The following is a 14129-nucleotide window of genomic DNA, read 5'->3' as shown; positions in this document are numbered from 1 at the left end:
TGATGTGGGTTATAATTGGTGGTGTTGAGGTATGTGTGGTAAGGTATGTTGGGTGTAATATGTCGCGCATATCCGGGGTATGATATTAAGGTATGTGGAGATACGTCAGTGTGTCTGGCGTCTGCTATATCACGGTGTATATCGTATACCTGGCGTGACACTCTCTCTCTATATATATATATATATATATCTGAAATGACGGTCAAATATGTTTATATTGCTATAAATGGAAGTAGTAGTATGACATGACATGATATGATTGGTGGATTTCTTAAACGGTGAGTTAAGCAAACAATGTCATTAAACCCATTATTACATGACTGCAGAACATACAAGCTGTTGTTTACGTGTAAGCAATCATTTTTAGTCACTAGGAATCATTTAACTACTACATGATAAATGTTGCCAAAAAAATGGTATACTTATTAGCTGCAGTGAGAGTTTAGGGTGGACTGCTCGCATACATTGAGCACTTTATCTCAGTATACAATGTGTCTTATGTCAGTATACAACGTGTCTTATGTCAGTATACACCGTGTCTTATCTCAGTATACACAGAACTCACGTATGTCTGCCAGTGACCCGAGTATGTTTAAGGCATTGGCAAATTAAACATTCCTAGGCCTAGGATAGTAGATATGGGTACTATATTAGGCCTCAGCGTAGTATTAGGTCTAGGAGGATTAGGTTAGTTTAAGCGGCATCAATTGAAAATTGGAAAATCTCTGAAAATCCCTGAAAACCCTCTGAAATAAAAACCTGAAAATCCCTGAAAAAACTGAAAATCTCTGAAAACCCCCTGAAATAAAAACCTGAAAATCTCTGAAAACCTCCTGTGAGAAAAACTGAAAATCTCCGAAAAATACCCTGGAAAAAAACCTGAAAATCCCTGAAAACCCCCTAAAGAAACCCTGAAAATCCCTGAAAACCCCCTGAAATAAACCCTGAAAATCCTTGAAAGCCCCCTGAAAAAAAATCTGAAAATCTTTTTCTGGTTTGTCCAAATTCAACGGTAACGACATCTACTTTCTAATTGCCCATTACGTCGTATATGTACCATGTTCCGCATCGTTACTATAAGAACTAACTGAACAGGAGGACGAGCTGTCTAGACCTATAACTCTAACCTCGAGTTATAGGTCCCACTCAAATGGGCCAATTATGTACTATGTTTCAGAGTTCTTGGTGTCCCTCTGAGCAGGCAACTTTGGCCCTTAGGGTCCCTTACAGGAAAGGCGAGGGGGGGGGCGATTTCTTTGTGTACCGAAGGTTCTCACTTACCTATCGGTGTGTCTGAGGGTGAGATCTAGCTCCGCATCCTCGCCTTCTTGCACCTGTTGGGTTGTAATTTTTGACACCTATGTGTGTGTGTGTGTGTGTGTGTGTGTGTGTGTGTGTGTGTGTGTGTGTGTGTGTGTGTGTGTGTGTGTGTGTGTGTGTGTGTGTGAGGTGTCTGAAACCCACATATAACAGGGGGTTTTCAGGACCAATCAACCCCTGAACAACACTACACAAAAGCATCAAGGGCAACAGTCATAAAAAAGGAAGAATTTGTGGAAAATCCCTAACGCTAGTACCACATTAATCGAGAAAATAGAATAAGCACATAAATCAGGAGGATATACAACACCAGGCATATAAAATAGGATAAAATACAACACCAACCCCCATAAATCAGAAGAAAATACAACACCAAACACTCAAATTAGGAGAAAATACAACACCCCGCTCATAAATCCGGAGAAAATACATCGCGACTGCTTGAGAGCCGAGAGACGCCCAGGCGACGCTTCCACCTGAATATACAAAGGTTCAATGAGAACATCTTTGTCCAGTCGCTACTCCACAACAGTGACACTAAGAGTCCTACTGCTGCCACTGTAAGTAATTAAAACAGTCCACAAAAGTACTTCCTGCTCTACCCGTCCCCACCCCCCACCCCCAAAGACACGCACACACACACACGCACACACACACACACACACACACACACACACACACACACACACACACACACACAGAAGACAAAGGACAGAGGACAACAGGATTAGATGTAACAGAGCTAGGAATGATTACATTAACATAAGACGAGTGTCGGAAAGAAATTATGAGAATGATATTGCAGTCAAAGCGAAAAAGCAACCAAAATTACTTACATAGCCATATAAGAAGGAAGATGTCGGTAAATGACCAAGTGACAAGACTGAGGAAAACAGAAGGGGCATATACAGAAAGCGACAAGGAAATCTGCGAGGTACTGAATGCAAAATTCCATGGAGTGTTCACAACCGAGCCTGAGCAGCTCCCATTGTTAGAAGAGATTACCCAAGATGAAAGACTATCAGATATAGAGGTGACAGCAGAGGATGTAATGAAACAGTTGACAACACTGGATGCAAATAAAGCTGTTGGACCAGACAAAGTATCACCGTGGATACTTAAAGAGGCAGCGCAGGCTCTCAGCGTGCCTCTGGCAATGATCTTTAATGAGTCACTTATGTCGGGAGAATTGCCCAGTTGCTGGAAGGAGGCAAATGTCGTACCGATTTTCAAAAAAGGTGATAGGGAGGAGGCACTTAACTACAGACCCGTATCACTGACAAGCATCCCCTGCAAAATACTTGAAAGAATAATTAGGCTAAGACTTGTTGAGCACCTGGAGAGCATTGGGTTTGTAAACAAGCACCAACATAGGTTCTGGACAGGGAAATCATGCCTAACAAACCTTTTAGAATTCTATGATAAAGTAACAAGGATAAGGCAGGACAGAGAAGGCTGGGCAGACTGCATATTTCTTGACTGCCAAAAGGCCTTTGATACGGTACCGCACATGAGACTGCTATACAAACTTGAGAGGCAGGCAGGAGTAAGCGGAAAGACCCTAGTATGGGTGAAGAACTACCTAACAGGAAGGAGCCAGAGGGTAATGGTAAGGGGCGAAAAGTCGGACTGGCGAACAGTAACAAGTGGAGTACCTTCAAGGATCGGTGCTGGGACCAATCCTCTTTCTAATTTACGTAAATGATATGTTTACAGGAGTGGAATCATACATGTCAATGTTTGCGGATGACGCAAAATTAATGAGAAGAGTTGTGACAGATGAGGATTGTAGGATCCTCCAAGAGGACTTAAACAGGCTGCAGAGATGGTCAGGGAAATGGCTACTGGAGTTTAACACCAGTAAATGTAAAGTTATGGAAATGGGATCAGGTGACAGGAGACCAAAGGGACAGTACACAATGAAGGGGAACAGCCTACCTGTAACGATTCGAGAAAGAGACCTGGGAGTGGATGTGACACCTAATCTAACTCCTGAGGCACATATAAATAGGATAACGACAGCAGCGTACTCTACACTGGCGAAAATTAGAACTTCATTCAGAAACCTAAATGAGGAGGCTTTTAGGGCGCTTTACACTGCCTACGTGAGACCCGTCTTAGAGTATGCCGCGCCATCATGGAGCCCCCACCTGAAGAAACACATAAAGAAACTGGAGAAGGTTCAGAGGTTTGCGACGAGGCTTGTCCCAGAGTTACGAGGGATGGGATATGAAGAGCGGCTGAAGGAACTGAACCTTACGACACTAGAGAAAAGAAGGGAGAGAGGAGATATGATAGGGACATATAAAATACTCAGGGGAATTGACAAAGTGGAAATAGATGAAATGTTCACACGTAATAATAACAGAACGAGGGGACATGGGTGGAAACTGGAAACTCAGATGAGTCACAGAGATGTTAGGAAGTTTTCTTTTAGCGTGAGAGTAGTAGGAAAAATGGAATGCACTTGGGGAACAGGTTGTGGAAGCAAATACTATTCATACTTTTAAAACTAGGTATGATAGGGAAATGGGACAGGAGTCATTGCTGTAAACAACCGATAGCTAGAAAGGCGGGATCCAAGAGTCAATGCTCGATCCTGCAAGCACAAATAGGTGAGTACAAATAGGTGAGTACACACACACACACACACACACACACACACACACACACACACACACACACACACACACACACACACACACACACACACACACACACACACACATACACACACACACACACTCACACACTCACACACTTTTGTGACGTGAAAATAGCTACCCCCCTCCCTCTCTCTCTCCCTCCCGAACGCTGCCCACCCACACACCCATGCCCCGAACACTAACCCCCCCCACCCATGCCCCGAACGCTGCCCCCCCCCCCACCCATGCCCCGAGCGCTGCCCACTCACACACCCACGACGGCAGCAGAGATTAATGCATCCAGGTAACCGTCATCCGTCCGCGCTCTTCATTTCCTCAGGAATTCCAGGATTTCCAGACCGTTCCAGTGACTGGATTTCGTTCCCATTAATTGGGAGCGTGGCGACACGACCCTGCCCTCGACTCGACCCCGCACACGACACGACCTCACCCATGGCACGACCCCAGCCATGGCACGACCCCCACACACGACACCAAAGAACAAAGACACAAAGAACTAAACAACTGCCTCAGTCCAAGATTCGTAATAAATGGAACGGGTGAATGAGACAGTTGTCGAGACTGGTTCCTCACACAGCACTAAATATAACCTTCTTAAAGAAACAACGAGTGAAAACAAGCATTTGCCCTGAGTTACTGTTGGTCGAGCACCTGAACCTCTTAAAAACATACACTCAGCAGAGTACATCTAAGTGAGGTCAGGCTCAAAGGCGCAGGTGGCGGAGGCTGTCACGGGCTGTAAGAGATGAGACAGTCTACCTGTCTGTCTGTCTGTCTGTCTGCTCTCACCAAGGGCTTGAAGTGACAGCAACGGGACAACTCAAGCGCTGCTTGGCTTTGATCAAGGTAACTGGCGTGGATAAGCTGTGGATGAAGGGTGACGTGTGTGTGTGTGTGTGTGTGTGTGTGTGGTGTGTGTGGGTGTGGGTGTGGGTGTGGGTGTGGGTGTGTGTGTGTGTGTGTGTGTGTGTGTGTGTGTGTGTGTGTGTGTGTGGGTGTGTGTGTGGGTGTGGGTGTGGGTGTGTGTGTGTGTGTGTGTGTGTGTGTGGGTGTGGGTGTGGGTGTGGGTGTGTGTGTGTGTGTGTGTGTGTGTGTGTGTGTGTGTGTGTGTGTGGGTGTGGGTGTGTGTGTGGCTGGAAGTATACTGTGATACGTATAAAGAATGAAGATATATAAGGCCGTCTGTTATAGTGGGCTTATACTCGTAACGACTGCTATCAGGCAGGGTCGTGTTGTAAGCCCAGAGAATGAGGACCTGTGGCCAACATGTGACCAACGCAGGTGTTGCTCTGTGTCTAGCCAACATGTGTAAGGCCCAACATGTGTAGGGAGGATAGCAATGACAGAGACGTGACTGGCCGGGGTGACGCAGTTCGTCGAATATTACTACAACATCCTCACCCGCGATGTTATTGGGTAAAGTGGTGAACTTCCTGCTCTCTGCGGATGTCGCAACTTGTCGACCAATCAGGTGGTGATAATTTAGCGTTTGTCATGCAAGTTACGATGAGCATCTTATGGTTTAGTCCTAGACAATTAGAAGGTAAATGACTGTAAATATCAGATGTCAACCAAACCATCTTTAACCATTTGTTAACATTGCAACAACAGATTTTGATAATGGCATCAATTCAAAACTGGTTATAACATAGAAATAAAAAAAATATCACATAAATACACCATAATACTGATTATAAAAAATTCGTAAAAATGTATTAATAAGGCGGCAGTAATACGTGTATAATACACCTCTGCTATACAACTGTCTGACGTTATTCGTGGCGCGAAGTCACGAAAAATATTGATATATATTTTCCGTAATTTCATATGAAGAAAATGTTCATGTCAAATGACATTGTTTGCTTGTATGAATAACCCCCATGTTTGGTTTAGGTGTGAAATGTTTACAGGTGTACAGAGTGGGTATATATGCCTGTTTATCCTCTGTCTGTATTTCCCTGTTTTGTGTGTGTGTGTGTGTTTACGTGTGTATGCGTAACGAACAAAAACAAATATATATAATTTTAATGTGCATATTTGGTGTTTATGAGTGCAGACATAATGTAGCCTCCTTGTTTAATAAGCCAACACACACAGCCGGAAAACTCTGGGAGAATGTTACACACCCAGCATTAATTACAGCGCCCTCACAAACCCGTAGCTTGCAGCCCGCGTTCCTCACGAGCCTACCCTCATAGCTGCCCAGTGCCTCGCTCACTCTTTTAGATTGTAATTTATCTCCCACAATTTGACCCTTTATTACTCTCCGTGATATGTACATAGGATGCCATTATGATCAGCTATAAAGACGAGTATGTATGTAGGTCTCTGTGTGGTGAGGGGGCGGGGGGGGATTTTGGTGCGATTTTTAATCATGATGTCAGTTTGTCTGCGCGAATTAGGTGGGATATTTTAAGTCTAACGAGTGTCTACGATTGCTCGTTTGACGATGCTATGGGGTGAGAGAGTCTTGTGTGTACTGATAGTGAACATCTGCCGGGGGGGGGGGGGGAGTACATTTTAATTTAAGTACTCTTTTTTTTGGCTTTCAGATATTAATTTTAATTCAGAAGAGCTTCAATATTGTTGGATTGTAGTTTGTTGTCCTTTTTTGTGCAGTGTTTTGGCCCTAAGTCTAAAGTTGTTTGAGTGATCGTTTTATTGTGTTGTAGAGACTGTGCTTCTGGCTGTCCTCTTAGAGTTGGGATGGAAGTGTGGTGTTGCCCCCACTCAGTTTCACAAAGTAGTAAAATGTATGCAATGTCACCATTTTTTTTTTTCTTGCAACAGATTATTTTCTCCCTGAACTATCGTTTAATTGATTTGTTCATGCTGGTTTAACTATGTTCATTGGAAAAAACTTTTCACAGACACATACACACACACATGTATATATATATATATATATATATATATATATATATATATATATATATATATATATATATATATATATATATATATATATATATAATAATAATATATATATATATATATATATATATATATATATATATATATATATATATATATATATATATATATATATACTCAGTCTGTATATATATATTGGTTCCAGTAGAGCAACTATTTTGTATTGCACTTCATTTTTTATTGATATGTTTAGTTTTACAGAGATTCCCAGTGTTGAGCAAGCCTTGTTGTGCTGTAGAGTGTAACATTTGTATATGGAACACTTGTGCTATAGAGTGGTACAGTTGTGTATGGAACATTTATGTTGTAGAGCGTAGCATTTGTATACGGAACACTTGTGGTGTTGCAGAATGGCTCAGACTTCTGTTGCTCCTGTGTTGCAAGTATCACATTTGTGTTTATTGTTTTATTGGGTAGGTTTTGTGAATGGTATTACCGATGGGGGGCGTTGTCACCTCGCGTGTTTCCGTCTCTACATTTCGTGTGTTCGTGTGACGCCATTTTGTTCTTGTGTTCGTGAGATACCAATCTGTATGGTATTGTGGGCTGTTGTTTGTTGTGGTGCAACGACATTGTTCTCTCTCTCTCTCTCTCTCTCTCTCTCTCTCTCTCTCTCTCTCTCTCTCTCTCTCTCTCTCTCTCTCTCTCTCTCTCTCTCTCTCTCTCTCTCTCTCTCTCTCTAACTCTCTTCCTCTCTCTCACAGTGACTCTCTGCAAGTATCTTCTTTGTGATCTTATTTATTTTATCGTTGAATATGAGAGATTATGACAAGAGAGGGGGGAGTTTGTTTTATCTGACCCCCCCCTCCTCCTCCCCCTCCAAACGAGCCCCTTCCCCCTCCCCCCACCCACTTAACTTTCCCCTCCCCCATTCCCGTCAAACTTAGCACAAAATATATATATATATATATATATATATATATATATATATATATATATGTCGTACCTAGTAGCCAGAACTCACTTTTTGGCCTACTATGCATGGCCCGATTTGCCTAATAAGCCAAGTTTTCCTGAATTAATATATTTTTTCTAATTTTTTTCTTATGAAATGATAAAGCTACCCATTTCATTATGTATGAGGTCAATTTTTTTTTATTGGAGTTAAAATTAACGTAGATATATGACCGAACCTAACCAACCCTACCTAACCTAACCTAACCTATCTTTATAGGTTAGGTTTGGTTAGGTAGCCGAAAAGTTAGGTTAGGTTAGGTTAGGTAGGTTAGGTAGTCGAAAAACAATTAATTCATGAAAACTTGGCTTATTAGTCAAATCGGGCCTTGCATAGTAGGCTGAGAAGTGCGTTCTGGCTACTAGGTACGACATATATATATATATATATATATATATATATATATATATATATATTCGCCTCTCCTATCAAACTAAATTCTCTCTCTCACCCCTTCCCCTCTCTCCCCTCACCAGTTGGTGCTTCAACTGGACGACACAGTTTTGTAATTTAAGTTTGAGGTCATTTTCAAGTGCCTCATCAGATCTGTTTTGTCTCGAAGCTCCACATTGGCTTCCAGAAGTGAGACCGTAGAGTACTTCTCCTTCACATCTCTGTATGCCTCTTCTTCCCCTTACCCCTTCCTCCCCTTCCTCCCCCCTTCTCGGTCAGAGTGCTCCCCTCCCCCTCCCCCCCCCCCCGATGAAGAGTGTTTAGGAGTCAGAGTGAAGATAGACTTTGAGCGTGCGAGAGTCGTCCATCAGTCACTGTGATTAGGTTTTGGTGGTTCGAGATTGAGAGCCATTTCGAGTCGTCTGGAGTAGTCTTGTGAGCGTCCATTGAAGTTGTGGAGGTCCCTTGTTGCTGTCATCCCGTAGGGCGGAGTGAGTGTACTCTGGTGTCCCCCGACAGAGGCTTACTGGAACAAAGTGTAATTCTTGTAATGTACTTGGAAAAAGTGCCTAGATCTCTCCCCCCGATAATGTGTTAGACCTAAGTTTGTTGGGTATTTGAGAGTACAAATATGCGTGCGTGTGTGTGTGAGTGTGTGTGTGTGTGTGTGTGTGTGTGTGTGTGTGTGTGTGTGTGTGTGTGTGTGTGTGTGTGTGTGTGTGTGCGTGTGTGTGTGTGTGTGTTGAGATAATCTAAGATATCTTTACCGTATGTTGCTGTACTTTTCAGGGCATGTAGAGAGGGGTATATATATATATACGCTCAGACTCACAGTAGAGCCATAGTGTTCAAGAGTGAGCCGTGTGCCATTTGAGGACACGCTCAAAATCTGCATCAAATGTGTGCGCGTGTGTTCTGAGCCGGGGTTTTTACCCCCCTTCCCCCTTTTTTCCCTTCCCCGACCTTGTCTTTCAGAGTGCGATGTCCCCCCCTTGACAGAGTCGCCACCCGCGATAGTCTTCACCATGGAGGAGCAATATTATTTCCACGGTATTGAGGGGGGGGTGGTTGGTGGTTGGTGGTTGGTGGGTGGTGGTGGTGGCTGGCCTACCGTATCTGCCCTCTGGAGACACTATAGCTGGAAGCCAAATATAAATTTATAATCTCTTTCGTTATATATATATATATATATATATATATATATATATATATATATATATATATATATATATATATATATATATATATACATATATATATATATATATATATATATATATATATATATATATATACATATATATATATATATATATATATATATATTATGCGGAAAACATACCGACATACACGGTATAAGGGTAATTGTCTTAGTAATAATGCTATTCAGTAAAAAAAATATTATTATTATTATTATTATTATTATTGTAGTTATTTTATTACAATTGTTATTATTGCTTTATTTATTTCTTGCTTTATTCTCATGTTCAGTTCTACAAGCTTAGGACGGCTTGTGACTATAGGCAGTTGTTTATATGTGGTCACGCGTTCCTTAACACTGTACCGGACATTCTCTGTACCGGACTCACACACTGTACCGGACATTCTCTGTACCGGACACACACACTGTACCGGACATTCTCTGTACCGGACTCACACACTGTACCGGACATTCTCTGTACCGGACACGCTGGCAGTCACGTGAACCAGCGCTCGAAAGTTGACTCCCAAAGAAATGTGTGAGACAGTTGTGATTCAAGAATGATTTTTTTACGAAAACAAAAATCTCTCTCGCTCTCTGTGTCCTCCCTCCCATCTTCCCTCCTCTCCTCTCTTCCCTCATCTCCTCTCTTCTCTTTCATATTTCTCTTCCTTGCTGAGTAAAATTTGTCGTTAGTTTATGAGCCCAAAGTTAGGGCTCCTGGAAGTGTGTGATGAGAGGCGCGATGGAGTGGTAAAGAAGAGAGAGAGAGAGAGAGAGAGAGAGAGAGAGAGAGAGAGAGAGAGAGAGAGAGAGAGAGAGAGAGAGAGAGAGAGAGAGAGAGAGAGAGAATGGAGAGAGTGTGTGTGTGTGTGTGAGAGAGATTGCGGGGGGACAGATGTGGCGGGTTAAGGTTAGAAACGAGGGATAATGTGGATAAGATGACAGTAATTATGCAATTTGGAACAAGTAGTGTGATGGAGGAGGAGGAGGAGGATAGGAAGATAAACAGGAATCAGAAGGAAAACGTGTAAACGAGAAGAGTAATTTAGAGAGTCGTACATAATGAAACTTAATGTCGGAAGGCAAATAAGGAAAGAAAAAAATGGAAAGAGAATCGCGGATTAGAGTGTTTTCTTCCTCGTTCCTCTTGTTTCCTTGTTCTTCCTTAGTGTGTCTAGTGTGTGCTTATACACATACAACAACAACAACAACAACAGCCACTTCTTGAGAATGTAAACACATCCCGCCAAACACACACCGAAACTACGACGTTGGTTCAACGTTCGAACAAGTTTTAACACCTCCTAACCAGTTATAACAACCAATATAGCACGTTGTAACAACGTTCTAATACGTCATAGACACGTTAAGCCAAGATGTAACAACTTTATTACAAGTTGTCACAAGCGGAAAATAGAGACAGTTACGGTTTGTGTTTCCAGGGATGTACATAAATGACCTCGCCTATCTATAACAAATACATACACGCCGCATAATCTTAAAATATTCTCTGATAGCGAGACAAATTTAATCCAAGCCAGACCATTATCGATCAAGATAAACCTCAGAAGAAGCATCTGAACCTCTGGTAGGAGCTCCGTGGGACCTGAACCCGTAGCGAGAGGTTCTTAGACGTACAAATTGATTTCTAAACTCTCCCGGTTGCTACTTCTTGCAGAGGTAATTTAGGGGTACTAATTACCTAAGGGTAGTTTAGGAGGGGGTTTAAGAAGCCAACAGTGCCATACGGGCAGGGCTGCTAGACGACCTTGCCTGTAGTGAGGGGGGGGGGGGAAGGGGGTAAGAGGTACTGTGTATATCACATACGGTGAGGGGTAGTATTGTGTATTTTTTTATCTCAGTTTATATATCTTCCATGCATTCTCTGAACGTTTCATACACACATATATATGTACATATACTTTGCATCCCTCATACTCACTCATACCATCCCTCATACTCACACTTTCTTTCCCCCCCCCCCTCACATATACACTCATTTTCCATCCCTCATACACTGTCTGTCATACTCACTATTTATTACTTTCATACTGTCATATTAACACTTTTCATCTTTGATACACATACGAACCTTCCTTCCCTCATATTCACTCTCTCCCTCATACACTACCACCCCTCATACACACTCCACCATCATACACACTACCACCCCTCATACACACTCCACCCCTCATACACACTCCACCCCTCATACACACTCCACCATCATACACACTACCACCCCTCATACACACTTCACCCCTCATACACACTACCACCCCCTCATACACACTCCACCCCTCATACACACTACCACCCCTCATACACACTACCACCCCCTCATACACACTCCACCCCCTCATACACACTCCACCCCTCATACACACTCCACCCCTCATACACACTACCACCCCTGACGAAGACCCTCAACACAGCACTAATACTGCGCTCACTAAAGTGTTTGTCTGTTTACCTAAGAGTTCCTGAGCTTCCATCAATGTTTGAGTTATTATCTAATATTTTCGTTTTTGTTTTCCCCCTTTCTATTATTGTCCAAACTTTTCGAGTAAGATCATTAAAACTTTGCTGCGAGCGTTGAATTGTGGAGCTTACTCCCAATTTTCCTTGTCTGTGTATTTGTGGGTGTTTGAGTTTGCCTGTGTTAAGAGAGAGCGAGATTTAGCTCTTGGGTCCCGCCTCGCTGTTATTGTACCTGGTGCATATATATATATATATATATATATATATATATATATATATATATATATATATATATATATATATATATGTCGTACCTAATAGCCAGAACTCACTTCTCAGCCTACTATGCAAGGCCCGATTTGCCTAATAAGTCAAGTTTCCATGAATTAATTGTTTTTCGGCTACATAACCTAACCTAACCTATAAAGATAGGTCAGGTAGGGTTGGTTAGGTTCGGTCATATATCTACGTTAATTTTAACTCCAATAAAAAAAAATTGACCTCATACATAATGAAATGGCTAGCTTTATCATTTCATAAGAAAAAAAATAGAGAAAATACATTAATTCAGGAAAACTTGGCTTATTAGGCAAATCAGGCCTTGCATAGTAGGCCGAGAAGTGCGTTCTGGCTACTAGGTACGACATATATATATATATATATATATATATATATATATATATATATATATATATATATATATATATATATATATATATATATCTTTGGGGGATTTAAATACTCCGAAATTACCATCTCTTTTAAGGGTCTGAGCGGTGGTGCAGAGGGTTAAGGTGTACCTGTTATGCCAGTTGCTGGAAGGCTTCTGTGCTGGCTAGGGTTCGAGTCTCCTGGTGGGAAAGTGTTCTAAAGTGTTCTATATATATATATATATATATATATATATATATATATACCTCCCGACGTTCAGGTACTATGATGATTAATGATGATTGATGTGATGATTAATGATGGTGGAGTTCATTCTTGAAGTTCAAGATTGAATTTCACAACTTGAAGAATTGGTCCAGTTTCTGGCCAGGCCAGACGCTGCTTACTAGGTGATGTGGCTGGGGTAGGTGACCAACTTGGGTAGGGCAGGATCCTCCCTGTTACTCCCATTAAGAGCCGGCCGGCCGAGCGGACAGCACGCTGGACTTGTGATCCTGTGGTCCTGGGTTCGATCCCAGGCGCCGGCGAGAAACAATGGGCAGAGTTTCTTTCACCCTATGCCCCTGTTACCTAGCAGTTTAATAGGTACCTGGGTGTTAGTCAGCTGTCACGGGCTGCTTCCTGGGGGTGGAGGCCTGGTCGAGGACCGGGCCGCGGGGACACTAAAAAGCCCCGAAATCATCTCAAGATAACCTCAAGAAGAGGAGATCTCAGGCTCTCGGAGCGACCCCCACGAAATCGGTGGAAGATGGCTGGTCGAGTCCCAAGAATTGGCAGCCAAATATGCAGGGTCTGGCATATGGGACGGACATAGGTTGGTCCCGGGTAGCCTTAATTTAAATACTTTAAAAAAATTAATCAATTATAAACACCTCATGCCATTTTCCTGGAGTCTTTTTAAAAAAAAATCATGTGTGAAATATGGCGTGTGATTAACATGGAGTTATTCGTCATAACTAGATAATTTTCTTTTAGACCCATATAGTTGTTTGAGTGGTTCATAATATATTTTCTGAGAGAGGGGGGGGGGGAAGGGGAATGGATAGACAGACAGACAGACATACAGACAGACCTCAGTAACGCTGGGTACCCCACTAATTTACTATATCCCTGTCTGTCTGGCCAAAGCTAGAGGCCAGATACTTAGAGCTAACCTCCCCTAAACTTGCAGTGGGAATGATCTGGGGGTACGGGATGGACATAGGCCGGTTGGGGTAAGTCTAAGTTAAATACCTTAACAAATGTCAGCCTGTAACACTAACCCCAACATACGCCCTTCATGAAGTCTGAAATGAAATCAGGGATGTGGTTTCCGTAGAGTTTACCGCTTATTCGACACAGTGATGAAAATAAAAGAATTGCGAAGATGGCTAGAATATTCCAGAGCACAGGTTCCTCAAACTGTTGGCCCTGGGCCCCCCCCCCCCAGGGGGGGGATAAGATAAGATAACCTCAATATAACCTCAAGATAACCCCCTTTATGCAATATATAGGGGGGGGGGGG

The 14129-nt window shown here is 42.5% G+C and overlaps 1 protein-coding gene across 3 annotated transcripts in view; it reads left to right on the top strand.

Moving 5' to 3' along the window:
- Window positions 1–14129, top strand: part of LOC123757880 (tolloid-like protein 1) — a 230328-nt gene that overhangs the window by 141684 nt on the left and 74515 nt on the right. The gene's annotated exons all lie outside the window — the stretch shown is intronic.

The sequence above is a fragment of the Procambarus clarkii genome, chromosome 40 (genome assembly GCF_040958095.1).
Source record: "Procambarus clarkii isolate CNS0578487 chromosome 40, FALCON_Pclarkii_2.0, whole genome shotgun sequence".
Lineage (NCBI taxonomy): Eukaryota > Metazoa > Arthropoda > Malacostraca > Decapoda > Cambaridae > Procambarus > Procambarus clarkii.
The sequence above is the reverse complement of the archived record's forward strand: the minus strand, read 5'-3'. Positions and strand labels throughout refer to the sequence as shown.